Consider the following 27889-nt stretch of genomic DNA (forward strand, 5'->3'; position numbering starts at 1 on the left):
ATGAAGGATATTATGATCCTCAATGAATGTGGTAAGTTCCTTCTGAACAAATCTCTCTGTTATCGTACCTAAAAGCGTCCGAAGAGAAATGGGTCGAAGGTTTGACAACATCGAAGGGTCAATATTTTGTTTCTTTTTTAGCGGTTTTACCAGTGCAAGTTTCCACTCGTCTGGTACAGTACCTGTTCTTAAGGAGGAATTACCTATGTGATTTACAATAGGGTTGAGCGTATCTATGATTTTTAGAAGAGTCATCGGTGGGCAGGCATCCAACAGTGAGCCTGACTTACATATTCCTATAGCCTACTGTGTCTGCTCTAATGAAACTGATTCAAAGCTTTGAATAGAGCTGGCAAAGTCCACCTGACTTTGCTCAGGGATGCAATCCTGATCCTCCGGAGAAGTAACGGGGAATCCTCTTTGTGTTTTTGGGATTTTTTCCTCGAAAAATACTGAGATGTTATCACACAGTGCTTGCGAGGAAGGAAGTTCTTTCAGTTGCCCTTTAGGGTTTGTGAATGACTTTACTGCCGAAAGAATAACTTTTTGGTCTTGGTTAGCTTCTTGTATTTTTTTGTGAAGTATTTCAATTTAATCTGATGATAATAGAGCTTTCTACTCTTTTTGAATGCTAGTTCTTGTTCAGCGTTGTACAATTTTCTCCATTGCTGCTTGTGTTGTTTACATAGCAAATGTGCTTGTGCCAACATGGGCGTGAACCAGGGGACTTTCTGAGCGGATGTATGATGGTACAACGCGTGGTATTACAACGCAAGTCGTTACAACGACTTGCGTTGGGGGGCGCTGGATAGTGAATAGTTTAATTTACTATTCCAACTCCAGTCCCCGTGGATAGTAGGGAAGGTGTTGGATAGTAAATTAAACTATTCCCTATCCTAGAGCGCCCTCCAGCGAAAGTCGTTGTAACGACTTTTGTTGTAAAACCTGCGTTTTAATGGTACCGCATTGTTAGAGTTTCGTTGTAAAGGATATTCCCCTTTCTGAGTTTTTAGTTTCTTAAGTTTGCTCGGTTTCTCTGAGGGAGAAAGTTTGTGGCATATCTTGGGTATCCAGGAATGAAAAAGTTGTGAATCAATTTCTGTGCTTCCTGTCAGAGCAGGGATATTGGCCTGGGCACAAGTTGCCAGCTTGGGATTACACGCCAACTGTGCCCATTTGTGCCCTTGATGGGGTTTGAGGGATGACTTATCAAGGTGGATCTTCTGAGGGATTCTAAGTGCGAGAGGGACAAAAAAGTGATCTGACCATACCTGCATGTGGAGGTATCAGCTGATAACCCCGCCAGATTAGAACAAACTCCATCCAGGGTATGGCCCGCCTGGTGGTTTGGACTCTCCACCAGTTGGTGCATAGGAAGTAGATCTATTATTTGAAGGAAATTATCTATTCCTGGGTTAAGTCTGCCTTCTAAATGGAGATAAAAATCACCTAACAGAGTGAAGTTAGCATATTTAATCAAGAGATGGCTCAAGGTATCCCCAAGTGACTCCGTAAAGACGGTGCTCTGACCCGGAGGGCAGTAAATCAGAGCTCCTGAGAAGGACATGGTGGCATTAAGGGAGAGACAAAAGCCAAGACTTTCTGCTCCTTTGATTGTATCCGGGTCAAATAATCCCGTAGGATAATAGCCAGATCCCCTCCTCGCCCAACCCTTCTATCTTTCCCATGGATCGCATAGCAGGGGGGAGGGCGACGGCGACATCTGGACAACACCAATCTTTCAACCAAGTTTCGGTGACAAATAACAGGTCCAGCTGTTGGTCTGTGATTAGATCCCTGACATATTGGCCATGCTTGCTCATGGACCTGGCATTAATGAGGCCTCCTTTGAGCTGTGCCTTACAAGTATTACTGGTCAAGCTGAGTTTATTATCCAAGGTAAAAGACTCAGTAGGCAAAATCCTTTGGATGCTGACTGGCCCAAGGCGGAGAACCGTAGTCCAGGCCCTTGTTACTTCCAGGCTGGACAACGGTAACGTTTTATACCTGGGTGTAAATGAAGACATGTTGCAAAAATTGCAGGTGGTGCAGAATGCAGCCGCTCGACTGCTCTACCAGGTGCAGAGGACGGCCTCTATCTCTCTTCGTGATCTTCATTGGCTCAGGGTGGAGAATCATATTAAATTCAAAGCCCTGAGCTATATGTTTAAGATTAAAACCAGCACAGCCCCTCTATACCTTCAATCCTTGGTCCATCATTACGTACCTGCATGTTCTCTCCGCTCTATGTCGCAAGTAAAATTTTCAGTTCCCAGAGTTAGACTGCTGCACATAGGTGGTCGATCTTTTGCCTATCCAGGTCCCTCCCAGTGGAACTCTCTTCTCTTGACTTCACATAAGGAAACACTCTATGAGTAGTTTCGCAGTGGACTAAAAACTTGATTGTTCAATCAGTAATCTCTTTACTTGGCCCCTTTCCTTTCTAGCAGGCACCAGGAAACTCTTCGGGGTAGCTATGCATCATACAAATTGAAGTTATAATAATAATAATAATAATATTAATAACAATAATAATAATAATAATAATATTAATGATAATAATAATACCATGCACCATGGGTTGCCAGCCACAGGGTGAAAGGTTTACCTCATCCACCCCTTTTTTCAATGGGAGCCTGTGTTCCCGTTTGAAACACAGCTCCCATTGAAGTCAATGCAAGTCCGTATGAACGATGTTGGGAAGCATCGTAATCGCTCGCCTGGACTCATAAGACCCGATTCGTTTGGAAACGAGTCCGAGACAAATTAGTTCAGAACAGTTTCCAAAAATACATCTTAATCAGCCCGAGTAGTTGACAGTTTTCTGGGTAAAGTGAAACCAAGTCTCTGTGACTGTATTTGGCTCTGCTGGGTTCGTCCACTGGGGATCTGATCCAATGAATGACAAAGTTGGAAAGTCCCAAAATTGGAAAGTAAGGAGTGCATTCTGCGGATCTTGGTTGAGTAGTATTGTTTGTATCAAAATACTGTGCACCGAACACATCCAACATTAACCTTTATACTTGCCTCAGTAATTACACTTAGAGGGTTACATTTCATAACATTTAAGGATGGATTTTTTTCCACCCTTTAGGAGAAATGCAACAGATCACTGACTGTTTGGACTAAGAACAGGTCCGCTTCATAAGGCTGAAATGCCTCGGCCGCATGCCTTTTTACTGCCTGGCATTTGATACAATTAAGGGCTGCAGATTGCTCTGCATCTGACCATTCCCTTGAACATTCAATCTCCTGAACTATAGGTTCTGTTTGAGAAGAAGAAATGATATAGCCAATAAACTTCCCAATGTTTATTTTATTTATTTTATTTTAAGGTTTTATAGAGCGCAAACTTGACCCGTGAGGGTATCAGAGCGCTTTACAGGTTCATAGAGTAATGCAGAAAAGACGGTTATCACAGGAGACCAGTACATCGGAGAGCTTTACAGAATCTAAGGGTCAAATGGAAGGCAGGGTGTCAAAAGGGTACTGTGCAATGGAGGGAGGGGGTGCTGGGTACTAGAGGAAAGGGTGAAAACTGTACATCGGATCATTTTAGGCAGGATATCGCAGGGTCGCTTTACATTAGGAGACGGAAATAGAAAACTATACAACAGGGTAATTTACAGAGTTGAGGATCATACAATAGGAAGGATAACAAATGGGTACTAAGTCTCTCAGTGGTTGTGGAGTGGGTTTAGCCAAGAATTTTAACCATGAGGAAGGATTTAGCCTCTTTTTTGAAGCGTGCCAGGGAGGGGATTCTTCTGATGTCGGCAGGGAAGGAGTTCCATATTCTTGGAGCAGTCCCGGTGAAAGCCCGATTGTAGGTATTTTTTTCTTAAAGCGTGTAGGCCGGAGTAGGAAGGCATTTGCCGATCATGAGTTTCTGCTTCCTCCGGATATCACGAGCTTCTGTGCTAGATACGCCGGGGAGTTAGCGAGTAAGGCCTTGTGCGTGATGCATGCCAGCTTGAGGTGAATCCTAGCCTTGAGGGGAAGCCAGTTCAACGCTTTCAGGTGAGGAGTGATGTGATCGAATTTTCTAGAGCCTGTAAGTAATCTGGTGGCTGCGTTGAGGCAGGTTTTCAAGGGTGCCAGAGAGACCTTGGGTAAACCGGAGAGGGTGGAGCAACCATATTCCAGCCGAGAGATAACTAATGAATGGACTGCAAGTTTTAGGTTGGGGGCAGCTAGAAAGGGTTTCAGTTTCCATAGGTAGCTCAGGTGGAATCTGGTAGATTTGGCCATTGAGTTGATGTGGTCTTGCATGTTTAGGTGGTAATCCAAGGTAATTCCCAGTGAATTGGCCGAGTCCCCAATGGTGGGGGGACAATTTAAGGCTGTGATAGCTTTGATCCCTGTCTTGATCTCAGAGTTGCTCTTGGGCGCAGAGATTAGAAGGAACTCAGTTTTATTGGCATTGAGTTTGAGTTGTTTGGAGGAGAGCCATCGGACGGTCAGCTTCAGGGCCTCATTCAAGGTGAGGATCTCCGCAAGAGATAAGATTTTTATGTAGATCTGAGTGTCATCAGAGTACATATATAAGGAGATATTTGCAGTGCGAAGGACTTCGGCAAGGGGTTCTAAATAGAGATTAAAAAGGGTGGGGGACAACGTTGACAATGTTGATCCTTGTGGGACTCCCACCGTGACCACGGAGGGGGTGAAAAGTTCGCCATTGATTAGGAATCTCTGAGATCAGTTTTGGAGGTAGGAACTAAACCAATCGAGAACTGTGCCATCTAATCCCATCCTAAGTTTGAGGCATTCGAGTAGCATCTCGTGGTTGACAGTATCGAAGGCCGAGGATAGATCCAGGAGGATTAGGAGACAGGTTTTGTCTTGGTCAAGAGCTTGAAGAGCATCATCGACAATGTGGAGCAAGGTGGTTTCAGTGCTATGTCCCAGTCGGAAGCCGGATTGGCAGTCATTGAGTAGATGGTAGTTGTTGATGTGGTGACTTAGCTGTATTTGAAAACACTTTTCCAGCACTTTAGCCAAGAGAGGAATGTTGGAAATTGGTCTAAAGTCATCTGGGGAGGCTGGGTCCAGCGACAGCTTTTTCAGAATGGGGAGGGCTTGGCCTGCTTTCAACGAGGTCGGGATTGATCCCTGCCGGATATGGATTTGGAAGCGGTCGCAAGACAGTTAGAGGGGAGCGGGTCGTTGAAATGGTTGTTCGAGTTCAAGGTGGAAAGGATATTTGCGAGTCTTAATCGTAGGGTGAGAATTTGGACCAGTGCGCTAGATTCTTGAGTGAGGTCAGTGTCGGTAGGGATGTAGGAGAATTCCTAATTGTAATGGAATATCAAGCATGCGTGTGTAAAGAAAATGTTGCAGTGAAATGATAGGACAGTAGAGCAATCACATCAGCTTTGAAGGAAAATGCGAGAATGAAAGCTGATATGATGGAAAGAGCATCCATGGAGAAAATGGGTAACTTCTATGGGTGATAGAGTGCGCAGGTCACCCGACTATAAATTTACCATACTCACCTGGGCCCATAATCAATTACACATTTACTTAACCAGGTAACCTTCGCTCTACTACCAGATATTTTACCTACTAGGTCCTATACCATTGACTTACCAATCCTTGTCACTGGTACCTATAACCTTTTGGATCAGGGGGTTAGCATAATAGGAAAAATAAAAAATTTTACTCATATAATAACCACAGACTCGGGAAGAGTTTCTAACTCTTTATCTAAATTTCATAAAAGGTCATGATCCAAAGATTGAAGGCAATAAGACTGTCAATAACCAAAATCAAAAATAGTGTATAACTATGCAAAAGATATATTATGCTAATCATTTAGCAATTTAAAGGGAAGCTAAGAAAAAGGAACATGCTATTTAATAGGACAGTTTATCACAATTTGTCTAAGGGTGGGAAAAGAAGGAACATACTAAATAACACAACTTTAAGCAATTTTTAAAGAGAAGGTAAGGAAAGGGAACATAATATGCAATCACAAGAACAATTTGAGCATTTAGCTATAGGGAAGGTAAGGTAAGGAAAAGGGAACACACTATTTAATCCAATAACCAAACTTAAGCACTTTCAAAAGGAGAGTGAAGAAAAAAGGAAAACATATTGTGCAATCATGAAATCGTTTTAGCATTCAACTATAAGGAGGGTAAGAAAAAAGTGGAACATTCTATTAAATCGGAGTAACAACTGATCATTTACTACAGGGAAAGGTAAGAAAAAGAGAACCTATGCAATCGAAATTTAATGAAAACGAGTTAAAGAGAGGAAAACATATGTAATGATGAACCCAGACAGATTTATATTTACCTATAATGGTGTGAAGACCAACCCTGGCCACAGGTCAGTTTTAAAGGACAGAAAACTCCAAAGGATGAAGACGCCAGTAGGCCAGCAGGTGCAAATTAGAATTAGGACAGGATAAACCAGATTTGGATCAGGACAGGACCACCAAAGGTTAAGACCAGCACCAGCAGTTCAGTTGTAACACCTGCGTTACTCCCTTTCTGCAAGTAATTAGCCAAAAACCCCGATTGGGTTACAGCATCCACCGACAAAGTGCTTAGCCAGCACTCTAGCTTCCCGGAACCCCGATTGGATCAGCGAATCTTCTGACAGAGGGCTCTGCAGCCCTCTGCTCTTAGTCACCTATTGAGTGCGTTGGGTCAGTGACAGGTCAGCTATTCGGACAAGTTGGACAAAATAACTAGCTAAGCCTACCCTAGTTATACTATTTTTCAGGTCAGTGTGCCACCCCCCAATGTTGCAAGTGTACGGATCCCCAATTTCGATTGGACAAATGAGGAGGAGAGGTCATCACACCACACTAAATTCTGATACTTCAGTGTTGAATATTAATTTTACGTTCCCGCCCATCAATTTATTTTTCACATGACATATTCAGTCCACCTAACAATGGAGAATTTAACATTGAATACATTGTAATATATTGAGTACAGTTTAGCTTCTTCTAGCAGGGTTGGGGTTCAGCTTCTCAGGAGCATCTTGGCTGTGACTGTCTTTGGCTTCCGTTCAATGACAAACGAGTTCAGTTTCTTGCTAGGCTTGAACATGCACAGAAGGACTTTCAAGATGGAGTAATAACACCTCCCAGGCCCAAAGATTACGATACATAAAAAGTAGAAAGGAAACAGTTTTAGAACACAGAATAAATGAATACACTGTATACCATGTATTTCTACTCTATACCCATTATCTTAATTTTAACTATAGCATTAGGATTAGGCAGAACGAACCACTTAGCAAAAGCAGCAGTGCAAGCTTCTCGCATGTGAGAACATAAAGCAGCCATATTAACACTAGTGCGCAGAAGCGACAGATTCCCTCCAAAGTAAGGACTACGTCATGTCACGTGAGTATGACAGACGCATGCGCAGTAGAAACCCTCGCGTAGCAGCAGCCATCCTAAATGCAAGCGTATTACGGTTAGTAAAACACATTGGCAAGCTTCACTCGGACACCCAATGTTGATATAAAATATGCAAAATTAGTAAAACAAACATGTTGGTTACTTTATTAACGTTATTCGAGGTTCAGGAATACAAGCAAGTCGCTTAATGTGCGAATCCTTGCTCCATCATGGGTGAAATCAAATTGCACTACAGATGGAAATTACATGCATCTAACAGCCACCCACTAATGTGATAAACAGGTCCCTGCACTTGCTTACCTTATAAATGTAATTAGAAGTAACTAAATTCCTCAGTAGCTGAGCAAGTAACCATTCCCCCTCCTTTGCAGTAGGTGAAGCCTTGAAGCACATGAGTAGCGCTTACACAGTGGCGGCTCTAGTGATGAAGAAAAAGGCAGTAACCACATGAAACCAAGACCAATTATAAGCACTAAAATACTAGAATATGAAATAGAATACCATTAATGTTGAATTTGACACCACATACTTTTAAAATATATTTCAAATCAAATGAGAACCAATACTGTTTGCCAAAGAAGCAAAAAAGTAAAAGAACAGCACCAGGCCTGGGTCTTTGAAGAGAGGCTTTGGAAGGAGATGAGAGAACTGTGCCTGGGGCGTAAAGCAGGACCTTACAGATGTCCCGCTCTTCAAGAGTCCCCTTTAAAGCTAAAACCTGTGAATATCAGTGAGATAGGAGATTTTTCGGAGGTTGGGGTCACACTATTTCCTTACCCTACCAGACTGTGATTGATATAATCATTCAGGGAACATTAGAATGGGTCGCAGTACATCCGGGAGAACTTTTGTTTCTTTCATTTTCAAAGTGTTTTGTATTCTGTGACTCGCTATTGCTGCAAGTCGTTTTGCACTAAAGAAGTCATAATTTAGCCTCTAGTCTTGTATAGAATTCTCCTTTTGTAAAGCTGTGATCTGCACGTTTGCTGACAGGCCGTTCCGACTTTTTGTGAAGGAATATAATTCTTTGATCGCAAACTGCCTAGCACACACTGCTTATTTCAGCCTTGTTATCCTTTTTTCAGAAACACCAATATTATTTCTGCAATAACTTTATCCGCAAAGTCTGCTGAGCTGATGGTTAAACTTCATTCGACACCACACTAAAATATGAAGCATATTTTAATGTTGTAATTGTGTGTTCTGGCTGGGTGATTTCATTGTATTCACCTATTCCATTTCATATTTTATATCTTATGATTGAAAATTGCCTTGGGAGCCAAAAGTGAGTTTCAAGCCTTTAGTGGAAAAGTTAAATAAAGGCAGGCGGAACGGAAATCAGCAGTAAATATGCATATAAATAAATATTATTAACATTGGTATGGGAAAGATGCTCATTTCGCTAACTTGAGAACGTTATCTAAGGCATGGAGAAAGGAAGTTTCGTTGGGGCGATGTTGAAATGTTTTTATTTATTTTTTCTTCATATTGTATTTGTATAGTGCTGAACAGTGAGCGGATTATATAGGCCGTAGTCCAAGTAGGATTTCTGTACCTGTGCACCTAATATCTGAATTTGAAAAGATAGAAAATGTTCCTTAAATGTGTTCCTACATTTGCTGAAGAAGGTTGAATGTTACTATGAAGTACTGATTTGTACAGTATTACCCGCACACAGCCTTCCATTCAGGCACCTCCTAGAAGTGACAGCACTGTTGGAGTGTTGTGGCTGAAACATCGGGCTTCCACTCCCTAGCATAGTGTTCTACCCATACGCACAGGGCCGGCTTTAGGGCAGTGCAACTGGTTCTGTCGCACTGGGTGCTGACCTGGGGGGCGGGGACTGTGTTTAGCAGGGATTTATGTTTTGAAAACAACTGTGGCAGAGTTCCTTGTGCACCCAGTTTTCATGCAAACTGCATAACAAACATTAGGTATTAGGGGGGACTTGTACAAGGAAGTGGCGGAGAGAGGCGTTCGCCGTCTTGGCTTAACGCCTCTCTCAACCACTTCTGGAACGCAAGGCTGCACCATATTTTCAAGAATGTGGTGCAGCCTTGCGTTTCTCCCTGCGATGGCGCTAAACTTAGTGCTAACGCAGGCACCCTTGAACCATAGTGCAAGGGTGTCTGCGTGCAGGGGAGAATTGTTTATTTGCAGGATGATGTCCCTTTCTGCACATAACCAATCCTAAATTGCCATTCTGTCACTGTCATATGTGCTGGTTCATGCAGCACACATGAAAGTCACACAATGGCATTTTTTACAGACTGTTTATGTACAGGGAGGGGTCCTTCCTGTACATAAACAATCCATGGCAGTTTGCTTTTTCCATTTACATGGACAAAGCAATCTTGGGGATATTGATCTTATTGTTCTGAAATCAAATGACTTAGATTTAGGAATTTACATGTATGTTGTAACTGTTACAATCTAGAATATGGTTAAAAAATACACTAATAGTGCAATATATTTAAAGAGGTCATGTGAGTGATAATTCATGCAGCTTGCGAGCCCTGCCTTCCAGAGATAGTGCAGCTGCATAGCGCCTGGTATCACTTGTGCATAGCGCTCCTGTATAGCGCTTGGTATCGTTTTACTCTAATTAATTAATTTTAATCTGCATTTGCCTGGTATCGTTTTTCAGCGGAATAATTTAATTTATTAATTTGCTCAGTGCTCCTGCTTAGTGGCAACTTTAGCGCGTGTACTGCATTTTGGCAATTTTAAGATCGACTGTGCCCCTGCTTAGAATCGCGCTACCCCACCGCCATTTTGCTGTTGTTGTTTCTGTTTACCTGTCCCCGTGTCTCCTCCCCGCTCCCGCCTCCCAAGCTGACCCTCCCACGCTCCGCCCCCCCACTATCCATTTATGGACAGATGGACCCACGCGCAGCGTCCACGCGCTGCAGCCGCGCCGAAGGTGCGCCAAAGGTAAGCCCGTCTACGCCCGTCCGCGCCTGGACCGTGCCCAGCGCCAGACCCCCTGGCCCCCGCTCCTCCCATCCCTCCCGCATCACATACGACGCCTCCGCCCTCTTAGCCCTTAACCCCGGCCGACTCCCCAACTGCGCCCAAGCCGCTCCTGGACACACCCATGGACCGTTCACATGCAACTCCTGCAAGTATGACAGCACCAACACCAACTCCTCATCCACTAATACCAAACAGAGATCCGACACCAACCACCTTAAATGCATCCTGCTCAACACCCGTTCGGTCCACAGACACGCCATCGACCTGTGGAATCTACTAGACACCATCTCTCCGGACGTCGCCTTCCTAACAGAAACATGGATGAATGCCTCCTCAGCCCCAGACATCACCATCGCCATCCCGGAAGGCTACAAGATCATCCGAAAAGACCGCACCAAGCAAACAGGAGGAGGCATCGCCATCGTCCATAAGAATTCCATCCGCATCTCAACCAGCTCAGACGTCAACCTCGCTAGCGCCGAGCACCTTCACTTCCAGATTCACACCGACCCCAAGACCACACTCAGAGGCACCCTACTATACAGACCACCAGGACCCCGTGCACAATTCATTGAAGACATCACTGACTTCATCACCCCACACGCCCTCCCCTCCGAGGACTACATTCTACTGGGAGACCTCAATTTTCACCTAGATAATAGCAACGACAGCAACGCCACCACCCTCCTTGACAATTTCACCAACCTCGGACTCATACAACTTGTCAATACCCCCACTCACTACGCAGGCCACACACTCGACCCTATCTTCACCTCCAGCAAACATATCTCCTTCAGTCACACCACAGATCTCCATTGGACGGACCACAGCTGCGTTCACTTTACCTACAAAAAGACCACAACCCACAACCATCCTCAACCCACTTTGCGAAGAAACTGGAACAAAATCACCATCGACCAGATCTCCTCATCACTTCTTCAAAACCCCCCTGCCCCCTCTTCGAACGCTAACCAAGAAGCCATCAACCTCACTCAATGGTTAACCAACAGCGCCGACAACCTAGCACCTTTGAAAAAACGTCAAATCAAATTAGGCAGCAAAAACGCCCCCTGGTTCAACGATGATCTTAAGAAATCCAAGAAACTCTGTCACTCCCTTGAGAAGGCCTGGAAAAAAGACCCTAACACCAGCACCAGGGACGCCTTCAAAAATGCCACCCGCATACACCACCAACTGATCCGGACTGCCAAGAAAGCCGCATTCAAAGACCGACTAGACAACAACGCCCACAGCAGCAAGGAATTATTCAACATCGTCAAAGAATTTACCAACCCCACTGCCAACTCCAACAACATCACTCCCTCCCAAACCCTTTGCGACTCCCTAAGTTCGTTTTTCTACAACAAAATCGTAGACATCCACAACAGCTTCGACAACCTACCCGGAGACCAACCCACCCAACCTTCTGCCGTACCTTCACCCCCCTTGAACATCCTTAACGACTGGAACCCAATCTCCACCGAGGACACCATCCGCCTGATGAATTCCATTTATTCAGGATCCCCCACAGACCCATGCCCTCACCACATCTTCAACAAAGCAGATTCCATCATAGCACCACACCTCCGAGACGTCATCAACTGCTCCCTCAACTCGGCCACCTTCCCGGAAAGCTGGAAACACGCCAAACTCAGTGCCCTTCTGAAAAAACCCACAGCAGACCCCATTGAACTCAAAAACTACCGCCCCATCTCGCTCCTACCATTCCTGCCAAAGTCATCGAGAAAGCTGTCAACAACCAGCTCGCCGCCTTCCTCGAAACCAACAAATCCCTCGACTCCTCACAGTCCGGCTTCCGAGCCAAACACAGCACTGAGACCGCACTCATCGCAGCAACAGACGACATTCGAACTCTACTGGACAATGGAGACACAGTCGCCCTCATCCTCCTCGACCTCTCCGCAGCCTTCGACACAGTCTGTCATAGTACCCTATTACAACGCCTCAGAAACATCGGTATCCAAGGAAAAGCACTGGATTGGATCACCTCATTTCTTACAAGAAGAACTCAGAGAGTCCGCCTCCCACCATTCAAGTCAGAGGCCACTGAAGTCATTTGTGGCGTGCCACAAGGATCTTCACTCAGCCCCACCCTCTTCAACGTATACATGAGCCCCCTTGCGGCCATCGCTCGCCAACACAACCTCAACATCATCTCCTACGCTGATGGCACCCAACTGATCCTCCCACTCACCAAAGACCCTAACATCGCCAAAACCAATCTACAGGAAGGAATGAAAGAAGTAGCCGAGTGGATGAAGCACAGCCGTCTGAAACTGAATTCAGACAAAACAGAAGTCCTTATCTTAGGTACCTCCCCCTCTGCCTGGGACGATTCTTGGTGGCCAGAGGCCCTTGGGAAAGCACCCATCCCGACGGACCACGCACGGAACCTGGGAGTCATCCTGGACTCCTCACTCTCGATGACCAGACAAGTCAACGCCGTCTCATTATCTTGCTTCAACATTCTTCGCATGCTCAAAAAAACATTTCGCTGGATCCCCACCGAAACTAGAAAAACGGTCACCCACGCACTGGTTACAAGCCGCCTGGACTACGGAAACACCCTTTACGCCGGTACCACCACAAAACTTCAGAAAAAACTCCAACACATCCAGAACGCATCAGCCAGACTCATACTTGACATCCCGCGTAAAGACCACATTTCTGGTCACCTGAAAGACCTCCACTGGCTCCCCATCAATAAGAGGATAACATTCCGCCTCCTAACCTACGCACACAAAGCACTTTACGAACTTGGACCAGAATGCCTCAACACACGACTCTCCTTCTACACCCCCTCCCGCCAACTTCACTCTTCCAACCAAGCCCTTGCTGCTGTACCTCGCATCAACAAAACCATCATGGGGGGAAGATCCTTCTCCTACCTAGCGGCTAAAACCTGGAACACACTTCCCACTCACCTTCGCCTAACTCAGAACCACCTAGCATTCAGAAAGCAACTTAAAACCTGGATTTTCGACAAGTAATTCCCCACCCTCTCCAAGCGCCTTGAGACTCTCTGGGTATGTAGCGCGCTATACAAATTATTTGACTTGACTTGACTTGACTTAGTGTTAAAGGACACCTGCTGCAGTGGCTGTTATGTGTTTTTTGTGGTGAGGCATTTCATCCTCTGCATTGGTATTTTGCTGCCAGTGGCTGTATCTGTAGCTTTGGTATGAGTAACTTCCCATATGGATGTACCAATAGGGTCTCTTTGCCATCAGTGCTAGATATGCTGGTTGCCTCCACCAAAATGCTCCAGCACTTCTGCCTGCATTTGGAAATTGTGAGAAAAGTGCATTTCATTTTTCCACCCTGCCATTTCCACTATATTCTCAGTCATTGGCACGGCAAGGCCCTCATTGCCGGGGATCAGTATTTATTAAGTGTATTACATTGTCAATAACATTTTCTACTGGTAAAAACCAACCTTTTTGACCTGCTGAAATTTACAAGTATGTGGAATGTATTGACCCCTTTCATAACCTTGTGTGGAAAACACAACACAAATCAAATTTCAAATCCTGAGGTTTTGGGCATGGGCTGGAAAGCTCGGGCTCTATTATAATAGGAACTTAAGAATCTTCTTAAAGGAAGAAAGAGGATGTAAATGTACGTGGAGAAATAAGCTATATTGAAATATAGAAGGTCGTATTCTTTACATTTATTGCAAAATCTATGGGTTTTTAGCTAATTTCAAAGATAATCATGATGGCAAGTTAAAAACGTGAGAACACCTATGGAAGGATAGTCATGCTTGGCACAGGTTAACAGTACAGAAATATTTCTGGAGCTCTTCTTCTGAACTATACCATCTATGTGAAATGTGTGCTTTAAAATTGCGAATTTGAACATGTTAATCAAACGGTTTTTGTGGTTAAATCAAAATGCCCACTAACGCATCTGCTGCATGAAGGATAAATCAGACTTGCTTCTTTGATTTCCTCATTTGACATCAGTGATGTCAAATGAGATGTCATCAGTGATGTCATCAGTGATGTCATTTGAGATGTCATCAGTGATGTCATCAGTGATGTCACTGACCATGTCATGAATGATGTAATATGTGACATCATCAGCAGTGGATTGCGGGTGCGCCAAATATAGTTAGTCCAACTAACTATATAGGAGCAATTTCAATGGTTTTTTATATGTTAATTCCTAACTATATAAGGCCTGAAACCTATGGTTTTTTCAGTGAATATATATATATATATATATATATATATATATATATATATATATATATTACCTACTGGCGATAGCCAGTAGGTATATATAGTTAGGATTTTTTCTCTATGGAACTTTTGAAAATTCTATGCCTAATAACTTTGGCGTTTGTGGACGGAATTGGCTGAAATTTTCAGGAAAATGGCACATTTTGTTTCTGAGCAGCTCCTGGAAATTTGGGGGGGGTTCGTAAAGGGGGGGCCGAGAAAAAAGGGGGGTCCCAAAACGCGTTTTTCCCATGTTAATTTCCATAGGGCGGTTGGCCTCACTTTTAGCCCGAACGGCTGAATGGATTTTCACGAAACTTGGCAAAATTGTAGGGACTGTTAGCCCGATGTGCCTTTGCTAGGTCTCAATATATGTGCTTCAGTGAATTTTGAGAAATTAACGTTTAAAACAAGATATATATCTGTAACAGCGCTCCGGGCAGTGCTCCGGTTCGCGAACTTTTCGCGTATCGGAACTTTGCGAAGCGAAGCTGATTGGCTCTCCGGTGTCTGTCAACATTCTAAACAGTCCGGAGCGGCCGCCATCTTGTCTCTCGGTAGGATCGAGAGACAAGAGGAGGCCAAAACAAAGGGGGAAATGAAGGAAAGGGGGCAAGGTAGACCCCTTCTGACCCCCTAGGATTGATGAGGGGGATATTATAGAGCCACGCCGGGCCCCAAAAAAAAAAAAAAAATTCCGATTTTTTCGCCGTAGAGACGCGTCTTGGTACGCGAACCGGGCAGCTATCCGGGCAGCTAACCGGGAAGCTAACCGGCAGTGTAACGGGAGTCTGAGGAGTAGCTGATTAGCTGTCAACATTGTAAACAGTCCGGAGCGGCCGCCATCTAGTCTCTCGGTAGGATCGAGAGACAAGAGGAGGCCAAAACAAAGGGGGAAATGAAGGAAAGAGGGCAAGGTAGACCCCTTCTGACCCCCTAGGATTGATGAGGGGGATAGTATAAAGCCACGCGGGGCCAAAAAAAACAAAAAAAATACAATCCGATTTTTTCACCGTAGAGACGCGTCTTGGTACGCGAACCGGGCAGCTAACCGGGCAGCTAACCGGGAAGCTAACCGGCAGTGTAACGGGAGTCTGAGGAGAAGCTGATTGGCTGTTATCATTGTAAACAGTCTGGAGCGGCCGCCATCTTGTTTCTCTGTGGGATCGAGAGACAAGAGGTGGAAAAAAAAAAGGTGTAAATGAATGAAAGGGGTAAGGCAGACCCCTCCTGAACCCCTAGGATTGATGAGGGGGCTATTAAAGTTCCCTGGGGGGTGAAAAAAAAAATTGCGATTTTTCGCGGTAAAGGTGCTTCCTGGTACGTTAACCGGGCAGCTAACCGGCAGCGTACCGGGAGTCCGACATATTGTGTTTTTTGAACGTTTGTGATATGTGCACGTGTGGATTTTGTCTAATTAAGGTTAAAAAAATATATATATATCTTTAAGCGTGTTCTGGCGCGCTTACGTTTTGGGTTTGGTTTGCGCTGCAGAGACGATACGTCACGGTTATGCGATGCATCATGAGGCGTCTCACGGGCTACGTGATACGTCACTTAATAAAGAATATATTTTACAGCTATAGATATTAGCTTTTAAAAAACCAATGAAATTCACAGAAAAAAACATAGGTTATAGACCATATATAGTTAGGAATTTGCATTTACAAAACCTTGAAAATTCACTGAAAAAACCATAGGTTATAGACCATATATAGTTAGGGATTAGCATTTAAAAAACCTTATTTTATTTGCACAAAACCATTGAAATTCCATATATAGTTAGTTGCACTAACTATATATCGCGGACCCGCAATCCACTGCTAATGATGTCACATATTACATCATTCATGACATGGTCAGTGACATCACTGATGACATCACTGATGACATCTCAAATGACATCACTGATGACATCACTGATGACATCTCAAATGACATCACTGATGACATCACTGACATCTCATTTGACATTACTGATTACATCACTGATGATATCATTTATGTGATAATACATCTTCAGACTCTAATATAACCTTAGATACACTCAGTGTAAACAGGCACTCACAGACTGTCACACATCCATGGAGTTACTCACACACCTAGTCAGTCATGCAAAGAATCAATCACACCTCCATTTCCTCAACTATACAGTTATACACACCTTACTTATTCAAACATATACTAACACATATTTACTCTCTTATACAATCCTTGATACAAGTTTACAATGATTCATACAGCCACTCTCACATTCACTGGCTCTTATGTTCAGTTATTTATATATGTCAACTCTCACATGGAGTGTGTTTTACATATGTACTTACTTTGACATGTAGAACTGAGATATCCATTCACTCACCAATATACTCATGCACACAGTCAACCGCCCATACAGCTGTTTCCACATGCACTTTTGAACCCATACATCTAGTGAATCAACTGCTCACACATCTATGAACAGAGTCATACACCTCCCTGCCACCCACACACATAATCAGTCTCCCATATAAATACTTGGGCAACCATTCAATAACCCATATAGTTACTGATATAGCTACTGATTTAAACATGCAGCAGTTTACAGAAGAAGATAAATAATGATTGCCAAATTAAGACACTTTAATCACTAACCCATGCACTCAGTGAGACACATTTAATCATTCTCTCATACAGTCAGTCATGCACCTACTAAATCCTTCATCCAGACACTTATACATCCACTCATTCTTCAATATGTAAGACATATTTTAACTTTACAGAAACATACAGTCACTGGGTGTTGTCATCAGTGATGTCATCAGTGATGTCATTTGAGATGTCATCAGTGATGTCATCAGTGATGTCACTGACCATGTCATGAATGATGTAATATGTGACATCATTAGCAGTGGATTGCGGGTCCGCGATATATAGTTAGTGCAACTAACTATATATGGAATTTCAATGGTTTTGTGCAAATAAAATAAGGTTTTTTAAATGCTAATTCCTAACTATATATGGTCTATAACCTATGGTTTTTTCAGTGAATATATATATAGTTAGGATTTTTTTGAATAGGGATTTCTGAAAATTCAATGTTGAATAACTTTGGCGTTGATGGACGGAATTGGCTGAAATTTTCAGGAAAATGGCACAGTTTGTTGAGCGTCCCCTGAAAGTTTGGGGGGGTTTCGTCAAGCGGGGGCTGAGAAAAAAGGGGGGTCCCAAAACGTGTTTTTAACATTGAGTTTTCCATAGGGCGGTTGGACTCACTTTTAGCCCGAACGGCTGAATGGATTTCCACCAAACTTGGCAAAATTGTAGGGACTGGTACCCCAATGTGCCTTTGCTATGTCTAAAGATATATGCTCCAGTGGTTTTTCCGAAAATTGTCATTTGAGATGTCATCAGTGATGTCACTGACCATGTCATGAATGATGAAATATGTGACATCATCAGCAGTGGATTGCGGGTGCGAGATATATAGTTAGTGCAACTAACTACATATGCGAATTTCAATGGTTTTGTGTGAGTAAAATAAGGTTTTGTAAATGCTAATTCCTAACTATATATGGTCTATAACCTATGGTTTTTTCAGTGAATATATATTATAGTTAGGATTTTTTTTAATGCAAAATCTCAAAATTCTATTTGGAATAACTTTGGCGCCGGTTGACGAATCTGCCTGAAAATTTCCTCAAATTTGCCTCGCGGAGCTCCGGTCCTTCCTTGAAAGTTTGGGGGGGGATTCGTGAAGCGGGGGCCGAGATAAAATAAGGTCCCAAAACGTGTTTTACCCATGTTAATTTCCATAGGGCGGTCAAACTCACTTTTAGCCCGAACGGCTGAATGGATTTCCACCAAACTTGGCAAAATTGTAGGGACTGGTAGCCCGATGTGCCTTTGCTATGTCTCAAGATAAGTGCTCCAGTGGTTTTTGAGTAATTTAGGTTCAAAAAAATATTTATATCAATAGGCATGCCCCAGTACACGCACCGGGGCGCGTACCGGGGCACGTACCGGGCACGCTACCCGACCTGCGTGCGGAAAGCTGATTGGCTCTCAGGTGTCTGTAAACATTCCAAACAGTCCGGAGCGGCCGCCATCTTGTGTCTCGGTAGGATCGAGACACAAGAGGTGGCTAAAACAAAGGGGGAATTGACCATAATGGGGCAGAGTAGACCCCCCTTGACCCCCTAGGTTTGATGTGGGGGCCATAAAAGGGCCCCGCGGGGCAAAAAAATTTTTTTTTTTTATTTTCGCGGGGGGAGCGCCCGGTACGCGCACCGGGGAGCGTACCGGTGAGCGTACCATGGGGAAAAAGAATTACAGTTTTTAAAAAAAGTAGCTGTTTTTATATATTCATACATACACATACATATATATAAATGCTTATGCATATATATGCATATATGTGTATATGTGTGCATGTAGAGAGAGGTAGAGAGGTGGAGGTGTAGAGGTAGAGAGGTAGAGACTAGTAGAGAGAGAAGTAGAGAAAGGTAGAGAGTAGAGAGTGAGTAATAGAGAGTAGAGAGTGAGTAGTAGAGAGTAGTAGAGAGCAGTAGAGAGAGTAGCAGAGAATGAGTAGTAGAGTGAATAGTAGAGTGAGTAGTAGAGAGTAGTAGAGAGTGAGTAGTAGAGAGTGAGTAGTAGAGAGTAAGTAGTGGAGTGAGTAGTAGAGAGCAGTAGAGAGTGAGTAGTAGAGAGTAGTAAAGAGTGAGTAGTAGAGAGTAGTAGAGAGTGAGTAGTGGAGAGTGAGTAGTAGAGAGTAGTAGAGACTGAGTAGCAGAGGGAATAGTAGAGAGTAGTAGAGACTAGTAGAGAGAGAGTAGTAGAGAGTGAGTAGTAGAGAGTAGTAGAGAGTGAGTAGTAGAGTGAGTAGTAGAGACTGAGTAGTAGAGAGAGAGTAGTAGAGAGTGAGTAGTAGAGAGTAGTAGAGAGTGAGTAGTAGAGAGTAGTAGTGAGTAGTAAAGAGTGAGTAGTAGAGAGAGAGTAGTAGAGAGTGAGTAGTAGAGAGTAGTAGATAGTGAGTAGCAGAAGTAGTAGTGAGTAGCGAGTAGTAGGGAGTGAGTAGTAGAGAGAGAGTGGTAAAGAGTAGAAGAGTAGTAGAGAATGAGTAGTAGAGAGTGAGTATTTGAGAGTAGTGGAGTAGGAGAGAATAAGTAGTAGAGCGTAGTGGAGAATATTCCAAAGTTTGGCACAGCACCACTTGCACAATGAGTCCAATCAAATCATATCACTTAGAGTCCTTATTGAAGCGCTGAATCTTGGTGAATATTCAAATGCTTTTATTTTCCTTAAGTTTATGTACCACAGCCAGCCGAAACATTTCGTTCTGTACAACAGAACTTCTTCAGGGCGTTCTTATTTCCTTCAAGTTATGTCGGTATCCTGTTGTCATATAACTAGATATTTCTTCCAAATATTAGACGAGACGTAAGTACCTTCTTATTCAAAGTGACTAGGTATCAATTTTACCCACACAATTCGGGCAGACTTGAGTAATTTATAGCATCCTCAAAGTTAGTCTTTCAAAAATTCCAAAGTATAGGACATGATAATCCAAATCCAAATGTTACTCAAGAAAAGTCATTTTCAGCCGTTCGGAATATCGGTGTTTGGGCAGATATGACCCAGGGACCCCCAGTATGCAAGGGGAATTAGTCCACCCTCTGCAAACGCGCCAGTGGCCTGCATTGCAGAGAGGTGTAAAAAGGGTGTGGCCTCATTACACCTCTCTGCAATGCAGCCCCCTGGCGCATACTGGAGAATCCTGGTGGGCTAGTTGGCCCCCAGGGACCCCCAGTATGCAAGGGGAATTAGTTCCCCCTCTGCAAACGCGGCAGGGGGCTGCGTTGCAGAGAGGTGTAAAAAGGGGCATAGCCTCATTACACTTCTGCAATGCAGCCCCCTGGCGCATACTGGAGGTTCCAGGTGGGCTAGTTGGCCCCCAGGGGCCCTCCAGTATGCAAGGGGAATTAGTTCCCCCTCTTCAAACATGCACGGGGCTGCGTTGCAGAGAGGTGTAAAAAGGGTCATGGCTTCATTACACCTCTCTGCAATGCAGTCCCCTGGCGCATACTGGAGATTCCTGGTGGGCTTTCAGGTCTTATATAGTTAGGAATTAGCATTAAAAAAACCTTTGAAATTCACTGAAAAAACCATAGGTTTCACACCAGTTATAGTTAGGAATTAGCATTTAAAAAACCTATGAAATACACTGAAAAAAACATAGGTTTCACACCAGTTATAGTTAGCTGGAAATTTTACTGACATAAAACCATTGAAATTCCCACGTTATAGTTAGTTGGACTCACTATAACTTGCGCGCCTGCAATGCACTGCTCATGATGTCACATATTACATCACTCATGACATGGTCAGTGACATCACTCATGACATCACTGATGACACCATCCAGTGAATGTGTGTCTTTCTTAAAAATAAATTTGTTTTATATATGTATTTGTAAAGGTCGATGGAAGAATAAATGGTTAAATAAGTGTGTAAATGGATGTTTTAAAAAAAAAAAAATGATTTGTTAACTTCCTTATTAAGTGTATCTTAGTGAATACATATATTAGCGAAGTGCCTTTTCTATATTTTGTGAAAATTGCTCCAGTGGTTTTTACGAAAATTTGGTTAAAAAACACTTATATATATATATGCGCGCTTCCAGGGCTTATGGGTACGCGTACCGGGGAGCGCACCCGGCGTGCCACGGATGTGCGCGAGCGGAAAGCTGATTGGCTCTCGGGTGTCTGTCAACATTCTAAACAGTCCGGAGTGTCCGCCATCTTTGTGTCTCGGTAGAATCGAGACACAAGAGGTGAAAATACAAAGGGGGGAAATGATTAAAGGGGGGCAGGGTAGACACCTCCTGACCCCCTAGGTTTTCTGAGGGGGGCCTTGAAGGACCCTGAGGTGCAAAAAAAATATATTTTTTTTTTAATTTTTGCGGGGTAAGCGATGGGTGCATTCCCATGTACGCTTACAGGTACGCGTACCCTGAGCGTGCCACGGGGAAAATCCGAAAAAAATATATTTTTGGGCCTGGGGGTCTTTGTGGGACCTCCTGAGCAGGCCTAGGGGGTCAGGGGGCTTCTACTGTGCCCCCTTTGCGTGTTTTGCACCTTTGTTTCACTGATTTCTTGTGCCTTGGTTCTAAGTATGGGCTGAAAATTCGTTCCGCTAACGGAATTTGCGGATTTTCCAAGATTTCGCGATCCGCGAATCTCGTGAAATCGCGGTAAAATCCGTGAATCAGCGGGGGCGAATTTTCAGCCAAGCACTTACAGTGTTACAGCAGCAGGTGCAAAAGTTGAAGCTAATTTTTTTGTAACCTTTTACAAAAGGGTTACAAAGAAATTAACTTCAACTTGGGCACCTGCTGCTGTAAGCCTGTAAGTGCTTCCTGGCGCCTCGTTGCCTACTTGCAACTATTCTCTGACCCTGCTCTGACCCTTGAAGCAGGGTCAGAGAATAGTTACAAGTAGGCAATGAGGCGCCTGTCACGAAAATTAAACCTCAACAGGAAGCACTGACAGATATAAAAACAAGCATTTGCAATGCAATAGGTCTCGCATTAGGAAAGTTTGAGCTATTGGTCTTGGAAATCACAATTTTTTTATTTATGTGTTGGTTTTGAAAATAGCTAAATTAATAGCTTTGTCATTTAAAATGCCAATAGTTATAACTTTCGCAAATGTGACACCTATAGCATTTGTAATGCAACATGTTTTGTATCTACGTGACTTAGATGTATTGATATTACAAATTACAATGGCTTTTAATTTTTTTAAATAATTAATACTTAAATAAAAGTGATTTTAATTTATAATGGCAATAGCCTAAACTTTTGTAAATAACTTTTGTGAAGATTATGTTCAGTGGTGCTGTGGTGATGCTGAGTGGTGCTGTGGTGGTGCTGAGTGATACTGGGATGGTGCTGAGTGATGCTGGGTGGTGCTGAGTGATGCTTTGGTGGTGCTGAGTGATAATGTGGTGGTGCTGAGTGATGCTGTGGTGGTGCTGAATGATGCGGTGGTGGCGCTGAATGGTGCTGTGGTGGTGCTGAGTGGTGCTGTGGTGGTGCTGAGTGATGCTGTGGTGATGCTGAGTGATGCTGTGGTGTTGCTGAGTGGTGCTGTGGTGGTGCTGAGTGATAATGTGGTGGCGCTGAGTGATGCTGTGGTGGCACTGAGTGATGCTGTGGTGGCGCTGAGTGGTGCTGTGGTGGTGCTGAGTGGTGCTGTGGTGGTGCTGAGTGATGCTGGGGTAGCGTTGAATGATGATGTGGTGATGCAGAGGACAGAAAGGCACAAAAAGCAGTCTAACAAAGGGCAGAATGGCAGAAAAACAACGGAAAATGAGTCTAACAGAGGGCAGAAGGGCACACAAAAACAGTCTAACAGAGAACAGAAGGGCACAAAAAACGAGTTTAACAGGGGGCAGAAAGGCACAAAAATGAGTCTAAAAGAGGGCAGAAGGGCACAAAAAACGAGTCTAACTTAGGGCAGAAGGGCAGAAAACCAAGGGAATAACAGAGTGCAGAAGGGCACAAAAACGAGTCTAACAGAGGGCAGAAGGGCAGAAAAACAAGGGAAAAATGAGTCTAACAGAGGGCAGAAGGGCAGAAAAACAAGGGAAAAACGAGTCTAACAGAGGGCAGAAGGGCACAAAAAACAAGTCTAACAGGGGGCAGAATGAATCCCGCCCTGCGTGTTTGTCCACGAAGATGCCACCGTTTTGTGCAATACCTCTACTCAACTGGAGTACTTTCTACTGTCTAATCAGCAAGCGCGACGCAGCTCCAGCAATACTCTGGGGGGGCCCTATCTCCCCAATGCTGCGTCAAGTCTTGCACCTGCTTTGCAGGGTTTTGACGCAGCATTGGCCTAAAAGTGACTGAGTGAAATCTTGTAGATTTCACTCAGCCACTTTTAGGAGGCGTCTTGCGCAGGAACGCCCTCCCCTGCGCCGGAATGGCTCCTGATGGCGCAGGGCTTTACAATGTGATGCATCTCTCAGCATTGCTGGACACAGCTCCAGCAATGCTCTGGGGGGCCCTATCTCCCCAATGCTGTGTCAAGCCTTGCGCCTGGTTCAATCAGGCGCAGGGTTTTGATGCAGCATTGGCCTAAAAGTGACTGAGTGAAATCTTGTAGATTTCACTCAGCCCCTTTTAGGAGGCGTTCCTGCGCAGGAATGCCCTCCCCTGCGCCGGAATGCCTCCTGATGGCGCAGGGCTTTACAACGTGATGCATCTCTCAGATGCGTCACGTTATTAAAACCCAGCACCATGGCGCATCTTTTGTGCTGCAGCTGCGTCACAAAGTGACGCAACTGCGGCACAAAAGAGGCGCAAGCGGCTTGTAATTCTGCCCCATAGTGCTTTTACTACACTGTAGCTGCGTAAAGGGCCAGAAGATGTGTCTCCAGTGACCATGTGTGCCTGTGCCACATGGTCACTGGAGACACGTCTTCTAGCCCTTTACGCAGCTGCAGTGTAGTAAAAGCACTATACATTTATCCAATGAAGGAGCATTTACTGGATTAGCCAGTAGAAAGTACTCCAGGGCATATATTTAAAAAATCAGCGATTTCGCTGGAAAATGTGCGAATTCGCAGATTTTTTTGCGATTTCGCAGGGAAATCCGTGAATTCGCAGAACGCGAATTTGCACATTTCGCCCATGCCTACTTGGTTCTACTGAGGCACAAGATGGTTGCCAACACTTCCTGGTTTGGAGTGTTGACAGACAGTGGCAGCCAATCAGCATGCCTTTCACAGGAAAGCAGTACAAAAGGGGGTGGTGATGGACGGAGCATCTGAACCAATCAAACACTCACACCCAGTCAAAAGATCTGGGTTTGATCCATCACTGTTCTTTAGCCCACTCTACCACCCCAGTTCAGACATGGCTATATGCAAATCAGTCTGACCCTGTGCCTCATGGGAACAGTCCAGCCCGAACTGCCAAACCATGCCTTCCCTGGACCGGAAACAAGCTTCCGAGGACCGGTTTCTGGTATTCCAGCCGTCTTCAGCCCGGCTTGCTTGAATCCAGTGGCAAAGTGAGCAAGGAACTCACGTCTGAGCATACCCTGCCACACTTATGGCGGCCAAAAGCGGTACAAAAGGGGGTGGTGATGGACGGAGCATCTGAACCAATCAAGCACTCACACTCAGTCAAAAGATCTGGGTTTGATCCATCACCGTTCTTTAGCCCATTCTGCCACCCCAGTTCAGACATGGCTATATGCAAATCAGTCTGACCCTGTGCCTCATGGGAACAGTCCAGCTCAAACTGCCAAGCCATGCCTTCCCTGGACCGGAAACAAGCTCCCGAGGACCGGTTTCTGGCATTCCAGCTGTCTTCAGCCCGGCTTGCTTGAATCCAGTGGCAAAGTGAGCAAGGGACTCACATCTGAGCATACCCTGCCACACTTATGGCGGCCAAAAGCGGTACAAACGATGGATTTAGGGCCAGATCTTTGTACTGGGGTGAATGTAAGACATTGTTCTGCATTCTGTCCATCAACTGTGTTTTTTGCAATTTTCACCCCGAGTGGGCTGGGTATGCTCAGACGTGAGCCCCAGGCTCTCCACATCACTTGAGTCAAGCTATCCAGGCTAAAGAAGGCTGATAGCCAGAAACCAGTCCTTGGATGCTTGATTCCGGTCTAGGAAAGACATGGCTTGGTAGGTCGGGCTGGACTGTTCCCATGAGGCACAGGGTCAACGCTGATTTGCATATAGCCATTGTCTGACCTAGGGTGGTGTGGAGTGCAAAAAAACTATGGATTTAGGCCCAGATCTTTGTACTGGGGTGAATGTAAGACATTGTTCTGCATTCTGTCCATCAACTGTGTTTTTTGCAATTTTCACAAGAAAGCAGCATGCTCAACCAGGAAGTGTTGGCATTCATCTTGTGCTAGGTAGACCGAGGCACAAAAGAAGCAGAAAAACAAATGTGTAGAATGCAAAAAGGGGGCAGGGTAGAAAGTACCTGACCCCCTAGGGCTGCTCAGGTGGTCCCACAAGGATTTTAACATATTTAAACACTATCCGCTAATAGAATTAGAATTTAAAAAACCTTGCGAATTCACTGAAAAAACCGTAGGTTTCAGGCCTTATATAGTTAGGAATTAGCATTTAAAAAACCATTGAAAATGCTCCTATATAGTTAGTTGTACTAACTATTTTTCGCGCACCCGCAATCCACTGCTGATGATGTCACATACTAGATCATTCATGACATGGTCAGTGACATCACAGATGACATCTCAAATGACATCACTGATGACATCACTTATGATGACATCCACGTGACAATCACATACACCTTTTCATACACTAGTAAAATCTTTCATCACTCTTTGTAAAATACAGATTATCATATTTGAATCCATTGTCACAGCAATACAAGTATCTAAAAACACACTCAGTGATTCGTAGATGTATACATACATCTAATCCCTTACCTGTAGATTCACTCATACATGCTGTCAATGAACAATAGAACACTTTCAAAAATACTTATACACCTATATTGACATTACACACCAGCACACATCCTATTTACATATGAAGTCATCCTACTCACTTATGCAAGCAATGGATCATACTTACATATTTACTTAGCTACACACTTATACAAACACCACTTCATCTATTCATTTAGATATTAAGTCATACTTAGTGAATTATAAAATCATTATTACAAGTATACAGTTATCCATACAGTCACTCACACAATCATTGAGTCTTATGTATACTTACTTATATACAACAATTGACACATACACTGCCTTTTATTTTTCTAGTTTGTTGGACATGTACCATTGAGAAATATATTTGCTCATCACCACACCCATAAAGAGATTCACTTACCCAAACAACTGTTAGAACATGTAGTTTTAACTTCATATATCTACTGAATCAACTATTCACACATCTTTGGACAGTCTCACCCCCCCCACCGAACAACACACACTTTCACTCTCCCATACAAATACTCAGTTAACTAAACAATAACTAATATAGACTTTCACATAGCTAGTAACCAACTGTAGAACCAGTTTACACAACAACTGACAAAGTGATACAGATATTCACAAAGTTTAGTCACTATCCACTATATTTAGTGAAATATAATAAATTGGTCAAGAAAACAGTCAATTACACTGCTACTAAATCCTCCATCCAAATATTTATCTATATATATCAACTCATTCCTCAATGCGAATTGCTATATATATAATGCATATTTAAATACCGAAGCAAACCACATTCACTGGATGATGTCATCAGTGATGTCATCAGTGATGTCATTTGAGATGTCATCAGTGATGTCACTGACCATGTCATGAATGATCTAATATGTGGCATCATCGGCAGTGGATTGCGGGTGCGCGAAATATAGTTAGTACAACTAACTATATAGGAGCAATTTCAATAGTTTTTTAAATGCTAATTCCTAACTATATAAGGCCTGAAACCTATGGTTTTTTCAGTGAATATATATATATATATATATATATATATATATATATATATATATATATATATATACACATATATATACATATATATATATATATATATATATATATATATATATATATATATATATATATATATATATATATATATATATATATATATATATATATATATATATATATATATATATATATATTGTAATATGCAAAAGGAAGTGAGTGGCACAAAATGTGGTATGACAGTATCGAGTGAAAGTTTTATGCACGATACCAGCTGATTCAAGCTAATTTCTGCTCAGTCAAGTAACCCACAAGCAAAGATGGCATGAAATTGCAGAGCTAGCACAAAATCTCTGATAGTTAATTCTCACTTTCTAAATAACCCATGTAACGCTGCAAAGGATTAATTTCAAAAGAAAGTAGATCAGCTAATAAAGTCCATATCTACAACAATGGAAATACCACATAAACACACACACACATACCATTGCGGATGCAAGATGGATCACAATGTGACAATTCCATCACCTATTGCTTATGAACTCACAACTCAAATCTCAAATAGCATCACAAATTACATTGCAAGTGACATCTCAAATGGCATGGATTTATGAAGTGAAAAAGTCGATTTCTTCTTTAGGATATACTTATGCTGCCCACCCAACCCCACCCACCAAGATTCTCATGGCCATCTACTGCTTATAAGACCTAGCCTTTGGCTAAGCTCCCTCCACCAAAACAGCCTTGCACAGCCTTCTACGTGATACAGCAAGCTTTAAGCACAGCCCCTGACC

General features: G+C 43.4%; 1 protein-coding gene and 1 non-coding gene across 2 annotated transcripts in view; one reads left to right on the forward strand and one right to left on the reverse strand.

Annotated features, from left to right (window-relative positions):
- HCRTR2 (hypocretin receptor 2) overlaps window positions 1–27889 on the forward strand; it is an 880720-nt gene that overhangs the window by 574703 nt on the left and 278128 nt on the right. The window lies entirely within an intron of this gene.
- On the reverse strand, window positions 23825–23954 carry LOC147707425 (small nucleolar RNA SNORA76). The gene has a single exon (XR_015296857.1). It is a non-coding gene; the product is annotated as a small nucleolar RNA SNORA76 (small nucleolar RNA).

Source organism: Lissotriton vulgaris, chromosome 6, assembly GCF_964263255.1.
Source record: "Lissotriton vulgaris chromosome 6, aLisVul1.2, whole genome shotgun sequence".
NCBI lineage: Eukaryota > Metazoa > Chordata > Amphibia > Caudata > Salamandridae > Lissotriton > Lissotriton vulgaris.